The sequence below is a fragment of the Neophocaena asiaeorientalis genome, unplaced genomic scaffold (genome assembly GCF_003031525.2).
Source record: "Neophocaena asiaeorientalis asiaeorientalis breed wild unplaced genomic scaffold, Neophocaena_asiaeorientalis_V1.1 scaffold134, whole genome shotgun sequence".
Taxonomy (NCBI): domain Eukaryota; kingdom Metazoa; phylum Chordata; class Mammalia; order Artiodactyla; family Phocoenidae; genus Neophocaena; species Neophocaena asiaeorientalis.
In genome coordinates, this window is record NW_020185339.1 from 33,111,065 (window position 1) to 33,128,668 (window position 17,604).

Below are 17,604 nucleotides of genomic sequence, written 5' to 3' on the forward strand. Positions count from 1 at the left end.
CATTTAGTCTTAAAATGGAAGGAAATTCTGATACATGCTACAACATGAATAAATCTTAAAGATACTGTGTTAAGTGAAATGGTCAGTCACAAAAGGTATAATACCATGTGATTCTACTTATATGAGATACGTGGAGAAGTCAAGTTCATAGAGACAGAATGTAGCACCATGGTTGTCAAGGCCTAGGTTAGGAGAGAATGAGGAGTTACTGTTTAATGAGTACAGAGTTTCAGTTTTCCAACATGAAAAAATTCTGGAGATGGATGGTGGTGATGATTTTGTTTAGAAAAAAATCATTTTGACCTGTTAAAATGGTAAAAAATCATTCTGACAGACACTGTTAAAATAGTCTTTATTCAGGACTATTGCAATAGGTGTCAAGACCACTGTAATAAGGGAGAGAGATTGGGCTCAACTCTAAACACAGTAGAGACAGCTGGGAATTTACATCTAAGGAACAGAGTGGCTGGGGAAGGGGGTTGGGGCGGTGGTGTCTCTGGGTGGAAAATTACTAAAAGGACACATCAAGGGTAGGGGATTATTACTAAACGACCTTAACAGGATTCTTGCTGAAGGCATGCCAGGTGATCAGATATCCAAGGCTGGGCAGTCACTCTAAGCTGATTTATTATGATATTTGCTACAACTGGGCTCGGCAGGCTTGAGGACAAGGCCCAAGGAGGAGGCCTGGTGGAGAAGAGCTCTCAGAGGAGCCTGACTAGACTCTGGTCAAGGAGAGAGCCTTTGTCAAAAGCTCAACAATGTGAATGTACTTCATGTCACAGAGCTGTACACTTAAAAATGGTTAAGTTGGTCAATTTTAGGTTATCATTATTTTACCACAATAAAAAATTACAAAAAGAAACCACCCCAAGCTATGGCTCATACCTATCATACTTCTCTTTTTCTCACAATCTAAATTTTGAAAACTTCATTTCCATCACCTAATAAGATTAAGGACTTTATCCTTAGGACAAAGTCTCTGTCTTATATCAACGTCTTAGTATTTTAAGAAAATTATCTTATTTCTATTGAAAACTTTCTCTTCCAAATTTTTTAGTAATCTTCACTATCCTGGACAATTTCTTCTGAAAATGGTCCAGTTTTACATAGATATTTCTTTTTTTTTAATTTTATTTTACTTTCTTTTATATAGCAGGTTGTTATTAATTATCTATTTTATACATATTAGTGTATATATGTCAATCACAATCTCCCAAATCATCCCACCCCCTCCCCCCTGCTTTCCCTCCTTCGTAATCATACATTTGTTCTCTACATCTGTGTCTCTATTTCTGCCTTGCAAACTGGTTCATCTGTACCATTTTTCTAGATTCCACATATATGCATTAATATACGATATTTGTTTTTCTTTCTGACTTTACTCTGTATGACAGTCTCTAGGTCCATCCATGTCTCTACAAATGACCCAATTTCATTCCTTTTTATGGCTGAGTAATATTCCATTGTATCTATGTACCACATCTTCTTTATCCATTTGTCTGTTGATGGGCATTTAGGTTGCTTCCATGACCTGGCTATTATAAGTAGTGCTGCAATGAACATGTATCTTTTTTTTTTTTTTTTGCGGTACGCGGGCCTCTCACTGCTGTGGCCTCTCCCGTGGCGGAGCACAGGCTCCAGACGCGCAGGCTCAGCGACCATGGCTCACAGGACCAGCCGCTCTGCAGCATGTGGGATCCTCCTAGACCGGGGCATGAACCCGTGTTCCCTGCATCGGCAGGCGGACTCTCAACCACTGCGCCACCAGGGAAGCCCCCATGTATCTTTTTGAATTACGGTTTTCTCTGGGTATATGCCCGTTAGTGGGATTGCTGGCCCATATGGTAATTCTATTTTTAGTTTTTTAAGGAACCTCCATGCTGTTCTCCATAGTGGCTGTATCAATTTACATTCCCACTGACAGTGCGTGAGGGTTCCCTTTTCTCCACACCCTCTCCAGCATTTGTTGTTTTTGTAGATTTTCTGATGAAGCCCATTCTAACTGGCATGAGGTGATACCTCATTGTAGTTTTGATTTGCATTTCTCTAATAATTAGTGATGTTGAGCAGCTTTTCATGTGCTTCTTGGCCATCTGTATGTCTTCTTTGGAGATATGTCTTTTAAGGTCCTCTGCCCATTTTTGGATTGGGTTGTTTGTTTTTTTAATATTGAGCAGCATGAGCTGTTTATATATTTTGGAGATTACTCCTTTGTCTGTTGATTTGTTTGCAAATATTTTCTCCCATTCTGAGTGTCGCCTTTTTGTCTTGTTTATAGTTTCCTTTGCTGTGCAAAAGCTTTTAAGTTTCATTAGGTCCCATTTGTTTATTTTTGTTTTTATTAGCATTACTCTAGGAGGTGGGTCAAAAAAGATCTTGCTGTGATTTATGTCAAAGAGTCTTCTTCCTATGTTTTCCTCTAAGAGTTTTATAGTGTTATGGTTTTACATTTGGGTCTGTAATCCATTTTGAGTTTAATTTTGTGTATGGTGTTAGGGAGTGTTCTAATTTCATTCTTTTACATGTAGCTGTCCAGTTTTCCCAGCACCACTTATTGAAGAGACTGTCTTTTCTCCATTGTATATCCTTGCTTCCTTTGTCATAGATTAGTTGACCATAGGTGCGTGGGTTTATCTCTGGGCTTTCTATCCTGTTCCATTGATGTATATTTCTGCTTTTGTGCCACTACCACATTGTCTTGATTTCTGTAGCTATGTAGTATAGTTTGAAGTCAGGGAGTCTGATTCCTCCAGTTCCATTTTTTCCCTCAGATTGCTTTGGCTATTCAGGATCTTTTGTGTCTCCATACAAAATTCAAGACTTTTTTGTTCTAATTCTGTAAAAAATGCCATTGGTAATTTGATAGGGATTGCATTGAATCTGTAGATTGCTTTGGGTAATATAGTCATTTTCAAAATATTTATTTTTCCAATCCAAGAATATAGTATATCTTTCCATCTGTTTGTGTCATCTTTGATTTCTTTCATCAGTGTCTAATAGTTTTCTGACTACAGGTCTTTAACCTCCTTGGGTAGCTTTATTCCTAGGTATTTTATACTTCTTGTTGCAATGGTGAATGGGATTGTTTCCTTAATATCTCTTTCTGATCATTTGTTTTTAGTGTATAAGGATGCAAGAGATTTCTGTGCATTAATTTTGTATCCTGCTACTTTACCAAATTCATTGGTTAGCTCTAGTAGTTTTCTGGTGGCATCTTTAGGATTATCTATGTGTAGTGTCATGTCTTCTGCAAACAGTGACAGTTTTACTTCTTTTTCATTTGGATTTCTTTTATGTCTTTTTCTTCTCTGATTGCCATGGTTAGGACTTCCAAACTATGGTGAATAATAGTGGTGAGAGTGGACATCCTTATCTTGTTCCTGATCTGATTGGAAATGCTTTCAGTACTTCACCATTGAGAATGATGTTTTCTGTGGGTTTGTCATATATGGCCTTTCTTATGTTGAGATAGGTTCCGTCTATGCCCACTTTCTGGAGAGTTTTTATCATAACTCGGTGTTGAATTTTGTCAAAAGCTTTTTCTGCATCTATAGAGATGATAGTATGGTTTTTATTGTTCAATTTTTTTAATATGGTGTATCACATTGATTGATTTGCATATATTGAAGAATCCTTGCATCCCTGTGATAAATCTCACTTGATCATAGTGTATGATCCTTTTAATATGTTATTGGATTCTGTTTCCTAGTCTTTTGTTGAGGATTTTTGCATCTATATTCATCAGTGATACTGGTCTGTAATTTTCTTTTTTTGTAGTATCTTTGTCTGGTTTTGGTATCAGGGTGATAGTGGCCTCATAAAATGAGTTTGGGAGTGTTCCTTCCTCTGCAAGTTTTTGGAAGAGTTTAGGAAGGATGGGTGTTGGCTCTTTTCTAAGTTTTTGATAGAATTCACCTGTGAAGCCATCTGGTCCTGAAGTTTTGTTTGTTGGAAGATTTTTTAATCACAGTTTCAATTTCATTGCTTGTGATTGGTCTGTTCATCTTTTCTATTTCTTCCTGGTTCAGTCTTGGAAGGTTATACATTTCTAAGAATTTGTCCATTTCTTCCAGGTTGTCCATTTTATTGGCATAGAGTTGCTTGTAGTAGTGTATTAGGATGCTTTGTATTTCTACAGTGTCTGTTGTAACTTTTTTCATTTCTAATTTTATTGATTTGAGTCCTCTCCCTCTTTTTTTTGATGAGTCTGGCTAAAGGGTTATCAATTTTGTCCATCTTCTCAAAGAACCAGCTTTTAGTTTTACTGATCTTTGCTATTGTTTTTGTTTCTATTTCATTTATTTCTGCTCTGATCTTTATGATTTCTTTCCTTCTACTAACTATGGGTTTTGTTTGTTCTTCTTTCTCTAGTTCCTTTAGGTGTAGGGTTAGATTGTTTATATGAGACTTTTCTTGTTTCTTGAGGTAGGATTGTATTTCTATAAACTTCCCTCTTAGAACTGCTTTTGCTGCATCCATAGGTTTTGATCATTGTGTTTTTGTTGTTATTTGTCTCTAGGTTTTTTTGTTTTTGTTTTTTGTGGTATGCAGGCCTCTCACTGTTATGGCCTCTCCCATTGCGGAGCACAGGCTCTGGACACGCAGGCTCAACGGCTATGGCTCACGGGCCCAGCCGCTCTGCGGCCTGTGGGACCTCCCAGACCGGGGTACGAACCCATGTCCCCTGCATCAGCAGGCAGATTCTCAACCACTGTGCCACCAGGGAAGCCCTGTCTCAAGGTATTTTATGATTTTCCCAGTGATCTCTTGGTTATTTAGTAACATATTGTTTAGCCTCCATGTGTTTGTGTTTTTTACATTTTTTTCCCCTGTAATTGATTTCTAATCTCATAGCATTGTAGTCGGAAAAGATGCTTGATATGTTTTCAATTTTCTTAAATTTACTGAGGCTTGATTTGTGACCCAAGATGTGATCTATCCTGGAGAATGTTCCGTGTGTGAAGAAAGTGTAATCTGCTGTTTTCAGCTGGAATGTCCTATTAATATCAATAAAATCTATCTGGACTATTGTGTCATTTAAAGCTTGTGTTACCTTATTAATTTTCTGTCTGGATGATCTGTCCATTGGTGTAAGTGAGGTGTTAAAGTCCCCCACTATTATTGTGTTACTGTTGATTTCCTCTTTTATAGCTGTTAGTATTTGCCTTATGTATTGAGGTGCTTATATGTTGGGTGCATATATATTTATAATTGTTATATCCTCTTCTTGCATTGATCCCTTTATCATTCCAGTGTCTTCCTGTTGATGAGTTCTGGTGTCTTCCTGTTGATGACTGTTCAGCAGTTAGCTGTGATTCTTGTGCTCTTGCAAGAGGGAGTGAGCGCACGTCCTTCTACTCCACCATCTTGAACCAATCTCTATGTGATCTTTCTGAACACAGTTCTGGATAAGTTGGGCTGATCAGTTCAGACTAGAACTGAATTTATCACCTTCAATATTTTAAATTCCATATTTTTTTTAATACAGCCTTAGTTCCTATTAAGTTTTTTGGTTTGTTTGTTTTTTGATTTGGCAGCCACAGCATGGTGTTGGTTCGAACTCAGCAATGTTTTCATGCCTGCTGTTACTAAGCTTGTGTTCTGTATGTTGGCAGCTTGATTTTTCAAAAACTTACACTTCCTCATAAGTAATTTAAAATTACTTTTGTCCATTGTTTTAGAGGGGTGGTGTCCAAAATATTTTGAACAGTGAAACTCTGAGTGACATTGTATAGGAATCTGCAATAAAACTGAAGGTGTTCTGAAGCTGGATAATCTCTTTTCCATTCACTACCACTTTTATGGCCTTTGACTCCCCCTCAATGGCCCCTGTGGCATATCTGCAGAAGCTAGGGTTCTGGAAATACAATTGTGTCTTGAGATATCAAGATATATTTTCTTATTTCTGACATCATATCAGCTCCATAAATTCCTTAAGCAACTCACCCTGATTTCAAGAGTCATTGAGAGAAGACATTATTGATGTAACAGGAGACTTTGTTTATATACTGTATCTTTTAAAAACTATTTCTGACTTTCCCTTTACCTCATATCACTAGGCTTTTTAATGGTCTCTGAACTCCCTGGTAAAGAGAAGATCTTTCTGCTACAGGAAGATTCTAGAATTCTTTAGAAACAAATGAGTTGAAATGGTAGAAAAAAATTTAGGTGAAGATTGGGAAAATTGGTCCAAATCCCCAAAAAAGATATCTTTTAGTTATAAATTATAACATCGATTATAACATTTGCTTTGCCTTGGCTAGAATCTGCTGCTGTATCTGGTCTGGGATGATAGTTTTCCAAAAGTAGCTGAACGAATGAACTATAAGAGCTAATAGTTCTCTCATGGAGTCATTGACTTACTGGAAGAATAAAATGCACTGTTCCTTAAAGCTTCAAACTCTTAAGTAGAACTGAGAGTGTTAATAGTGCTGAAATTCTTCGTAGTTTTTATAATCAATGGCAAATGAAGTTAATTCAACTCAATACATATTTATGGAAACTTTTATTGCATCACACTGGTCAAATGGTGGTGATGCTAAGATAAATATGATGTCTCATGCTTTCAAGGAGCTCACAATATAGTGCATGCTGCATTGCTTTGGAACTTGCAAAGAAAATCAGCCTCAGCTAATACAATTAGTATCAAATTTCAAGATGTTCTATAGTCAAAGAATAAAAGTGTTATTAATTCCTTGAGAAAAAGCTCAGGGTTTTGATCAACTAGAGATAATGTCAAACTGCATTTGGATGACAAGTCTACTATTTAGAAATTACTTAGCTGGCTCACTGCTCTACAGAGTAAAACACATTTGTAATCTGTCATAGAAGTTTGGGCTTGGGTCTAGCCATTTAAGTCACTGTGTGTAATGTTGAGGAATGCTTTCCTTAATGGGCATTCCATGACAGCTTACTAACCAACTCTGGAAGTGTGGAGATATAAGATTAAAATATTGAGAGCTTCTGACCTAGCAACTGTGGGGTTCTTACTGACTCGGAAATTCAGCGGCACACCACACATACCTGAAAGGAGTGACTCCAAATACAATAATATACTTGAGTAATTTGCTTCTAGAAAAACTACAACTCCTACTTCAAATTGCTGTGTGACAGTAAGAAAAAAAACATTTCTACTATACAGTGGAAAGGAAAAATATCCATTAATGGTCACAATAAAATATAAATGTAACAGATGCTAAAATGTGTAACAGGCTCATTATCCCAAGACATTCAGTGATTAACTAGGCACTTTCCCTTTTGTTATGCAAAAACATGCAGCCGCTTTATTGAACATTATAGGGATTCCTAAGCAAGTAAAAATGAGCATGTCTTTCAGTTAACATGCTGTATAACACCAATCAAATTTTCAACAGAAGCATAAACATCTTCCATTTAATCATCTCGGCAAAAATTATGCATTTGGTTCAGAACACAATGCTGCTAGTCTTCTATATAAATAAGGCAAATTTAATGCTTTTCTTTTTTATTTATTCTCTTAAACATAGTTTTATGTCTGAATGCACTATAAATCACTTGAATTTCGATAACTGCTGAAAAGTGAATTACATAGTCGTGATGCCCTCTCCAATTTTTAAATATTCACTAAACTTTCCCATTTAATTTTCCTTAATTCTTCTTTTTTGAGATGTTGAGAATCTTAGAAAAAAGGATACATATTTTATTCATCTTCACAGCCCTAATACCTAGCCTATAAAATATTAACTACATATTAATATATGTAAATGCATATAAATACAACTTTGGGCTTTTCAATGACTTCTTTTCTGGGTAAGGTCACAGTGGTGAGAGTCCAGAAAGAGGATCATGTGAGAAATGAACTCCCAAGGATTCTGGCCTGACCAGAGCTCAACATCTGGCTCAGGGCAGAGGGAAGGGGGGTTAGCAGATCAGATAGCTTGTGAAACTCAGATTTGAGAAGGAGGAAAGACTCATGAACCTGTTGAGATTTTGAGAAACATCAAGCCCTCATTTGGGCAGCACATTGGGTGAGTGTGGAAGGGGTGAGGTTGGCAGATGAGGCTGGGATTGTGAGGGCTCTCATAGGACACTGAGTGTTCTCCAAGAGACAACAAAAGCCATAAAGGATTCCAGAGAAGTGACATGATGAAAGACATTTTGTAAATGGAAATTCACAATGGAAGATGGATTTGATGCCCTGGACTTCAACACACTGCTCTTAGTACAGCCTTCTGGTACAGCAGAGAATGGTTACATGCTCTGTTCCGCTTGACAGTGGAAGATAGCTAGCATGTTCCTTCCCAAAATCTATGCTTCAAGCTAAATATCACATTCCTTCCATCATTCCTTTGTCATTCTGGTTCTCTCAACATCCTGGTTGTTGGCCTTAGGGCATGTTCTCTAGTTTGTCTATGTCTCTTTTGAAACACAGTGCCCACAGCTTAACATACAAGGCAGAAATCACAGAGGAAAAGATTGATAAATTTCACCAGACCTAAACTGAAAACAGCTACATACTGAACAAACTCAGCCACAAACCGAAATGTGAGCCTTTGATTACCTGTATCAGAATCACATTTCTGGGCCTTCTAAGATTCTGGGCCTTCTAAGATTCAGACTCCAGAATTCTACCCTGACCTTTTATACCATATTTTCTATGAGCAGTGTTTAGGAATTTGCATCAAACATTTATGTGCATACACATACACACACATGCATGCACACATACACAGCTACTCCTCACCACACACAGACAAGCTAGGTGATTCTTGGGTAGACTCAAGCTTGACAACAGCTGTTGCAAACAATCTTAATAACAAAACTCAGGACAATATTAATGATACATGTAACAGGAAAAGAAGTAAGATCTTCAATGTGCAAACAGTAATTGCAAGCCATTAAGGAAAATAGTAAGCATCCTAATAAAAAGCTGAACCACCAATTTATAAAAAGAATAAATATAGGGCTTCCCTGGTGGCGCAGTGGTTGAGAGTCTGCCTGCCGATGCAGGGGACGCGGGTCCGTGCCCTGGTCCGGGAAGATCCCACGTGCCGCGAAGCAGCTGAGCCCGTGAGTCATGGCTGCTGAGCCTGCGCGTTCGGAGCCTGTGCTCCGCAATGGGAGGAGCTACAACAGTGAGAGGCCCCCGTACCACAAAAAAAAAAAAGAATGTAAATAGACAATAGAGAAGAAAAAAAATGACCATCTTCACTACATGTCTACCATCCCTTATACTCAATTTCGAAGTAGAAAAGCTCTGAAAATAAAGATATTTCCAGCATTCATACAGCAGAGAACCACCAATTTATAAAAAGAATAAATATAGGGCTTCCCTGGTGGCGCAGTGGTTGAGAGTCTGCCTGCCGATGCAGGGGACGCGGGTCCGTGCCCTGGTCCGGGAAGATCCCACGTGCCGCGAAGCAGCTGAGCCCGTGAGTCATGGCTGCTGAGCCTGCACGTTCGGAGCCTGTGCTCCGCAATGGGAGAAGCTACAACAGTGAGAGGCCCCCGTACCACAAAAAAAAAAAGAATATAAATAGACAATAGAGAAGAAAAAAAATGACCATCTTCACTACATGTCTACCATCCCTTATACTCAATTTCGAAGTAGAAAAGCTCTGAAAATAAAGATATTTCCAGCATTCATACAGCAGTAAAATTTAATCTGACTTGAGCTCACTTGGTGGTAAAACCCATCAAGAAGAGAGGGTATTGATAGTCTCTGTATGTTGTACTTAGTGTGGATAGTCATGTTTCACTGCAGAGGGATGCAGAAGGTTTTGTTTGTTTATAGTTGGCTATGCTATCCCAGGCCCCCTGAGGTGGCTGGAGAATGTACAGATCTGTATTATCTTGCTAAAACTCAAAAAGAAATCCAAATTTTAAAGAGTTGAATTAAAATGATCATGGATAAGTATAATTAAGGAAATGTATATCAAACTGAAATACTCCTTTTTTTGCCAGTCAAGTTGGAAACTATTAATACAAATCCAATATTCTTTGCTGTTGAGGGGGATGGTCACCTTCCAGCACTTATTGTGGAATTATAAATAAAACAACCTCTAGAGGGAAATTAAGCCAAGCATATTAGAAGTCATTATAACATGCAATTCAACTTTTTACCTAGCAATTCAACTTGTAGGAATTTATCTCAAGAAAATATTCACTGTGTCATGTTCATTGAAGCACCACAAATAGTAATAAAATGGAAACAAAGGTTGAACAATAGAGAATCTGTCAATACCATCACTGATAAAATTATAATACATTGATTAAAATAATTTTGTGAAAGAACATGTAATAACATGGAAAATTTTAATAACATTGTGAAGTGAAAAATCAGGTTATAAAACAATAATAATGTAGAGGATGATTCTGTTTTCAGAAAAAATATATGTAATTATTATCATAAGCTAAAGTCTACAAATAATGATGAATTTATCTGGAATATTATATTATAAATAATTGTATTTCTTCTTTATTCTGCTCTATGCTTTCCAATTTTTTTCAAAAACTTGTAAAGTTTCTGTAATTTAAAAGTCAATACATGAGGAGTGGAGATCACGAGGGTGGAGTAGAAGGACATGGAGCTCACTTTCCTCCACAAACACATTGAAAATACATCTATATGTGGAAAAATTCTCACAGAAAAGTAACTGAAAACTGGCAGATCTCTTACACAACAAAAGCTGCAAAAAAGATTCCCTTACAATTGGGTAGGACCAAAAAAAAAAAGGAAAAAAACCATCAGGACAGGACCTCGACCCCTGGGAGGGATCTGTGAAAGAGGAAATGTTCTCTTGCTCTGGGAACCCCCATTGCCAGCTGAGAGGTCTCCCGGGACAGATAGGGAGCTAGAGAGGAGTGTATTCTGCTCACAGGAGTGTGCAGGTGCTGGCTTGCTCGCAATCAGGACAGAGAGAGATGGGCACTGATGGCTGTCAGTTGCTGTACTTCCCAGCTGGAAACCAAAGCCAGATGGGGCTGCTGGTACGCACAGTATCTAATTGCTGAAACTCAGGCTCCAGTGACAGTCCCTGGGAGAGGACTCAGTCTAGCTGCGCAGAGACAGCCAGAAGGGCCTAGAGTGTGGTCCCTAGCTGCCATTGTTAATGTGCACAGGGTGGGGTGTGGTTCCACCATTGGAGCCCTAATATCACTGCACACAGGACAGGGCATGGGTCTGCCATTAGAAACCCATTGTCAGTGTGCTCAACAGGCCATGGCTCCAGTGGCAGTAGGCTTTGTGATATCACACAGGATGGAGCAGGGCTGACACCTGAGCCTATCATCAGCTCTACCACAGTAGGGACGGGTCAGAGGGTAGGTCCAGCAGCAGACTTTGTTGATTTGCACACCAAGTGATGGGCAGCATCAGAATTCCACGTCCCACAGACAGATCCTGTGGAAGAGTACTCAGCCACTCCTTTCCCCACAGGAGCACTCCAGTCTTACCTACCTCACATTGAAGCTTGGAACCAGATCTGGGAGCTTCTATTCCAAGTGGAGAGCTGATCCTATCCCCAACAGAGCTATGACAGCCACAGAACAAAGAGTGCCCAACATCCAGTGCAGGCTCTGGTCACAACAACACCAGTCACACCCCCTATCAAGGTGATAACACCCAGTACACACTGAGGAAAGACATGGCTGGCATCCATACCAAAAACACTCCTCACACCAAAAATATTGGACTCACACAGTCTACACAGGGATACTCCCACATAAAAACAGTCCTGCAAGACCACAGTAGATAACTGTTTCTCCTAAACTTACAAAGACAGAGTAACATACGTAAAATGAAAAAAGCAGAGGAACTACTCCCAATCAAACGAAAAGAGAAATTCCCTGAGAGAACAAAGAGTGAAACAGACCTCACCAGTCTACTAGACCCCAGGTTTAAAAAGGAGGTAATAAAATTACTAAAGGAATTAAGGAAGATTATGGATAAATGCAGATCACTATAACAAGGAACTAGAAACTATAAAGAGGAATGAATAAAAATTAGACAACTCAGTTGCCAAGATAAAATTTGAGCTAAAATCAATGACTAGCAGACTAAGTAATGCAGAAGGATGAATAAGTGATCTGGAAGATAGAATAATGGAAATCACCCAATCAGAACAGCAGAGAGAAAGACAAATTAAAAAAAAAGAAAGCAACATATGAGAGCTATGGGACAATATAAATCGTGCCAATCTATGCATAATAGGGGCTCCAGAAGGAGAAGAAAGAGAAAAGAGGATCAAAATTGTATTTGAAGAAATTATGGTTGAAAACTTACCAAAATTCCTTCCTTCCAGGTACAGGAAGCACATAGTGTCCCAAGCAAGATGAACCCAAACAGATCCACACCAAGACATATCATAATTAAAATGGCAAAAGTAAAAGATAAAGAAAAGGGACTTCCCTGGTGGTCCAGTGGTTAAGACTCCACGCTCCCAATGCAGGGGGCCTGGGTTCTATCCCTGGTTCAGGAACTAAGATCCCACATACTGCAATTAAGCCCATGTGCCGCAACTAGAGGAACCCACATGCCACAATGAAGACCCGACGCAGCCAAAATAAATAAATTAATTAATTAGTTAAAAAAAAACATAGAGGATTCTACAACAAGAGCCCACAGTATAGCACAGGGAATGCTACTCAATACTCTGTAATAACCTGTATGGGAAAAGAATCTGAAAAAGGATAGATATATGTATATGTATAACTTAATCACTTTGCTGTACACCTGAAACTAACACAACATTGTAAATCAACTATACTCTAGTATAAAATAAAAGTTAAAAAATAAATACATTTTAAAAAGCAAAAAAGAGAAAGGATTCTAAAGGCAGCAAGAGAAAACAAAAAGTCATTTACAAGGGAGCCCCCATGAGGCTATTTGCTGATTTCTATACAGAAACTTTGCAGGCCAGAAGGGAGTGGCAGGATATATTCAAAGTCCTGAAAGGGAAAAACCTGCAACCCAGGATACTCTACCCAGCAATAATATTATTTAGAATATAAGGAGAAATTAAGAATTTCTCAGACAAGCAAAAACTAAAAGAACACAGCAATACTAAATCTACCCTAAAAGAAATATTGAAAGGTCTTCTCGAAATAGAAAATAAGCAAGAATCTATAGGAAAGGTAAGAAGACAATAGGAAAGGCAAATATATAAAAGGATTGAAGGACTTTCCTGGTGGTGCAGTGGTTAAGAATCTGCCTGCCAATGCAGGGGACATGGGTTCAAGCCCTGGTCCAGGAAGATCCCACATATGGCAGAGCAACTAAGCCTGCGCACCACAACTACTGAGCCTGTGCTCTAGAGCTCACAAGCCACAACTACTGAGCCTGCTTGTCACAACTACTGAAGCCCACACACCTAGAGCCCGTGTTCTGCAACAAGAGAAGCCACCGCAGTGAGAAGCCCGCACACCACAACGAAGAGTATCCCTCGCTTGCTGCAACTAGAGAAAGCCCGCACACGGCAATGAAGACCCAACACAGCCAAAAATAAATTAATTAATTAAAAAGAAAAAAACGGATTGAAGATCACTTAAATGTCATACATAGATTAAACCAATCAAAAAATTGTGTAAAAGCAATTATAACTATAATTAACAGCAAAAGGATAAACATGAAGATGTAAAATAGGACATCAAAATCACAAAATGTAGGGGCAAGGAGTAAAAAATATAGATCTTTTAGAATGTGTTTGAACTCACATGACTATCAGTCTAAAGCAAGTAGATACAGTTATGGGTTAACATACTTGAAAATCAGGGTAACCACAAATCATAAATGTACAATAGATTCACAAAAACACAAAAGAAAGGAACTTAAGCATAATACAAAATAAAACCATCAAACCATAAAAGGAAAAAAAAGAAGAAAAAAACAAAGAACAACTACAAAATCAACTGGAAAACAATGTTTAAAATGGCAAGAAATACATACTTATCAATAATTACTTTAAATGTCAATGGAAAAAATGCTTCAATAAAAAGACACAGAGTGGCAGATTGGACTAAAAAAGCAAGACCCTGCAATATGCTGCTTATTAGAGACTCACCTTAGAGCAAAAGACACGCATAGATTGAAAGTGAGGGGATGAAAAAGGTTTTTCATGCAAATGGAAATGACTAAAAAAACAGGGGTAGCAATATTCATATCAGACAAAATAGACTTTAAAATAAAGTCCACAAAGAAAGGCAAAGAAGGACACTATAATGATACAAGAAGAGAGTATTACACTTGTTAACATATATGTACCCAATATAGGAGCACCCAAATATATAAAACAAATACTAACAGACTCGAAGGAAAAATTGACAGGAATACAATAATAGTAAGAGACTTTAACACTCCACTGACATCAATGGACAGATCTTCCAGACAGAAAGCCAAGAAGGCAGCAGAGATCCTAAATGACACAGTAGAACAGTCGGACTTGATATCTATATGCCACTACATCCAAAAAAACCCCGGAAAACAGATTTTTTTCAAATGGGCATGGAACATTCTCTAGCATTGACCACATACTAGGGCACAAAACAAGACTCAACAAAATTAAGAGGACAGAAATTATTTCAAGCATCTTTTCTGAACACAACAGTGTGAAACTAGAAATCAACTGCAGAAAGAAAAACAAGAGAAAAAAATGATTACATGGAGACTAAACAACATGCTACTAAAAATCCAATGGGTCATTGATGAAATCAAAGAGGAAATCAGAAAATACCTTGAGACAAATGGCAATGAAAACACAACCATACAAAATCTATGGGATGCAACAAAAGCAGTTTTTAGAGGGAAGTTCACAGTGATAACAGGATTTCCTCAAGAAACAAGAAAAATTTCAAATAAACAACTTACCCTACCACCAAAAAAATTACAAAAAGAGGAACAAAAAAGTCCAAGCAGAAGGAAGGCTATAATAAAGATCAGAAGGGAAATAAATAAAATAGAGATCAAAAAACAGTAGAAAAGATCAAGAAAACCAAGAGCTGATATTTTGAAAAGAAAACCAAATAAACAAATGTCTAGGCAGGCTCACCAAGAAGAAAACAGAGAGGATCCAAATAAACAAACTAAAAAATGAAAGAGGAGAAATAACAATCAATACCAGAGAAATATAAAAAATCATAAGAGAATACTATGAACACTATATGGCAACAAATTGGACAACCTAGAAAAAATGGACAAGTTTCTAGAAACATAGAGCTTGCCAAGACTGAGTCAAGAAGAAACAAATAATTTGAGCCTACTGATAACTGGAAGTGAAATAGAATCTGTAATTAAAAAAAAAAACTCCTTGCATAAAAAAGTCCAGAACCAGATGGCTTCACTGGGAAATTCTACTAAACATACAAAGAAGAACTTATACCTATCCTTCTCAAAGTACTCCAAAAGACTGAAGAGGAGGGAACATTCCCAAAGTCATTCTATGAAGCCACCATCACCCTGATACCAAAACCAAACAAACACACTACAAAAAAGCAAAATTATAAGCCAATATCTTTGGTGAATATAAATGCAAAAATCCTCAACAAATTATTAGCAGGCTGAATTCAACAATACATAAAAAGGATCGTACACCACGATCAAGTGGGATCCATTCCAGGGTTGCAAGGATGGTTCCACATATGCAAATTAACCGACATGATACAGCACATTAACAAAAGGAAAGACAAAACCCACATCATCTCAATAGATGCAGGAAAAGCATTTGATAAAATTCAACATCCATTCATGATAAAAAGTCTCACCAAAGTGGGTATAGAGAGAACGTATCTCAACATAATATGAGCCATTTATGACAAACCCACAGCCAGCATACTCAGTGAAAAGCTGAAAGCCTTTCTGCCGCTAACACAATACTGGAAATCAACTTCAATTTAAAGAAAGTCAATACATTTTTAATATAGTACTCCAAATCAACACAATTCTGCTGAAATGTTCTGACCATGATAAAATAACATGGGGCTATTACCTCTTTCACCCTGGATACTTCTATTAGTACAGTCCAAGTTGACATAATAAAAGATGAATTAACAATATATTTATAACTTGGTATACTACAAACAGGCTTTTATATAAGGCATAATCATGATAGTGATAAAGACAGTCAGAGTAATAACAAAAAAACACCATAGGGAAAGAAATCTAATGACATTACGGGCAATGAGAAGTTATGTTGCCCAAAACACTTCTCCACGGAGGTCCTTTCTTATGTCTCACCTCCTTTTTCTTCCATAATGAGAGGAATGGCTGAAGGATGTGAAAAAATAAAACTCTAATTTTAAAAGATGGGGGTAAGGAGGTACTCAAAATAGCAGTTCGAGATAATATGGGTATTTTCCTTTTCTCTCTAAACATCTTTGAGATTACTGACTTTACACAAAAAAGTGGTAGAGAAAGAGGATGTGCAGCAAGGCATGGAATAATAGAGTGTAACACAAATAGCTCCTGTATGATTCCAGAGTACAGCAAAAGTCAGAGGCTTTCACTTCATTTAAGGACTAAAGTAAAGATGATAAAAATTAGCAGGAAAAAAGGTGGCACACATCTCACTTAGAAGTACATTTGCAAAATTGATTCAGCTGTTTATTATAAATAATGCACTGTCACAAAGTGGGATATACTCTAGTGATGTAAGGATGGGTCAAAATAAGAAATCTATTCTCACAGTTTATTATATTAAGAGTTCAAAGTGTAAAACATACTGAAAGAAAACACATCTGTGATAATCTCCCATGATATTGAAAAGCTGCCTTATTTTATAAAAATTCACCATAAATTCCTGATAAAAATTAGAAAACACTTTTCTTAATGTGTTAGACACCAACAGCAAAAATGAAACATAATAGTCAAATAGTCAAATGAATGTGTAAGGAAAGAAACCTAGAACCTCAATAATAAAATAGGATCACTTTGTCCCAGCTTACCCTTCCCCCTCCATGTGTCCTCAAGTCCATGCTCTACATCTGCATCTTTATTCTTGTCCTGCCCCTAGGTTCTTCAGAACTTTTTGTTTGTTTGTTTTTAGATTCCATATATATGTGTTAGCATACGGTATTTGTTTTTCTCTTTCTGACTTACTTCATTCTGTATGACAGTCTCTAGGTCCATCCACCTCACTACAAATAACTCGTTTCTTTTTATGGCTCAGTAATATTCCATTGTATATATGTGCCACATCTTCTTTATCCATTCATCTGTCGATAACCACTTAGGTTGCTTCCATGTCCTGGCTATGGTAAATAGAGCTGCAATGAACACTGTGGTACATGACTCTTTTCGAATTATGTTTTTCTCAGGGTATATGCCCAGTAGTGGGATTGCTGGGTGAAAGAATGGCATGGACATACATACACTACCAAATGCAAAATAGATAGCTAGTGGGAAGCAGCCACATAACACAGGGAGATTGGCTCAGTGCTTTGTGACCACCTAGAGGGGTGGGATAGGGAGGGTGTGAGGGAGACGCAAGAGGGAGGAGATATGGGGATATATGTATATGTATAGCTGATTCACTTTGTTATAAAGCAGAAACTAACACACCATTGTAAAGCAATTATACTCCAGTAAAGATATTAAAAAAATATAGATAAATAAAATAGGATCAGCTCATG

The 17,604-nt window shown here is 37.6% G+C and overlaps 1 protein-coding gene across 1 annotated transcript in view; it reads right to left on the bottom strand.

Annotated features, from left to right (window-relative positions):
- The window catches only part of LOC112394217 (transmembrane protein 117-like), a 94,301-nt gene that overhangs the window by 65,183 nt on the left and 11,514 nt on the right, over window positions 1–17,604 (bottom strand). The gene's annotated exons all lie outside the window — the stretch shown is intronic.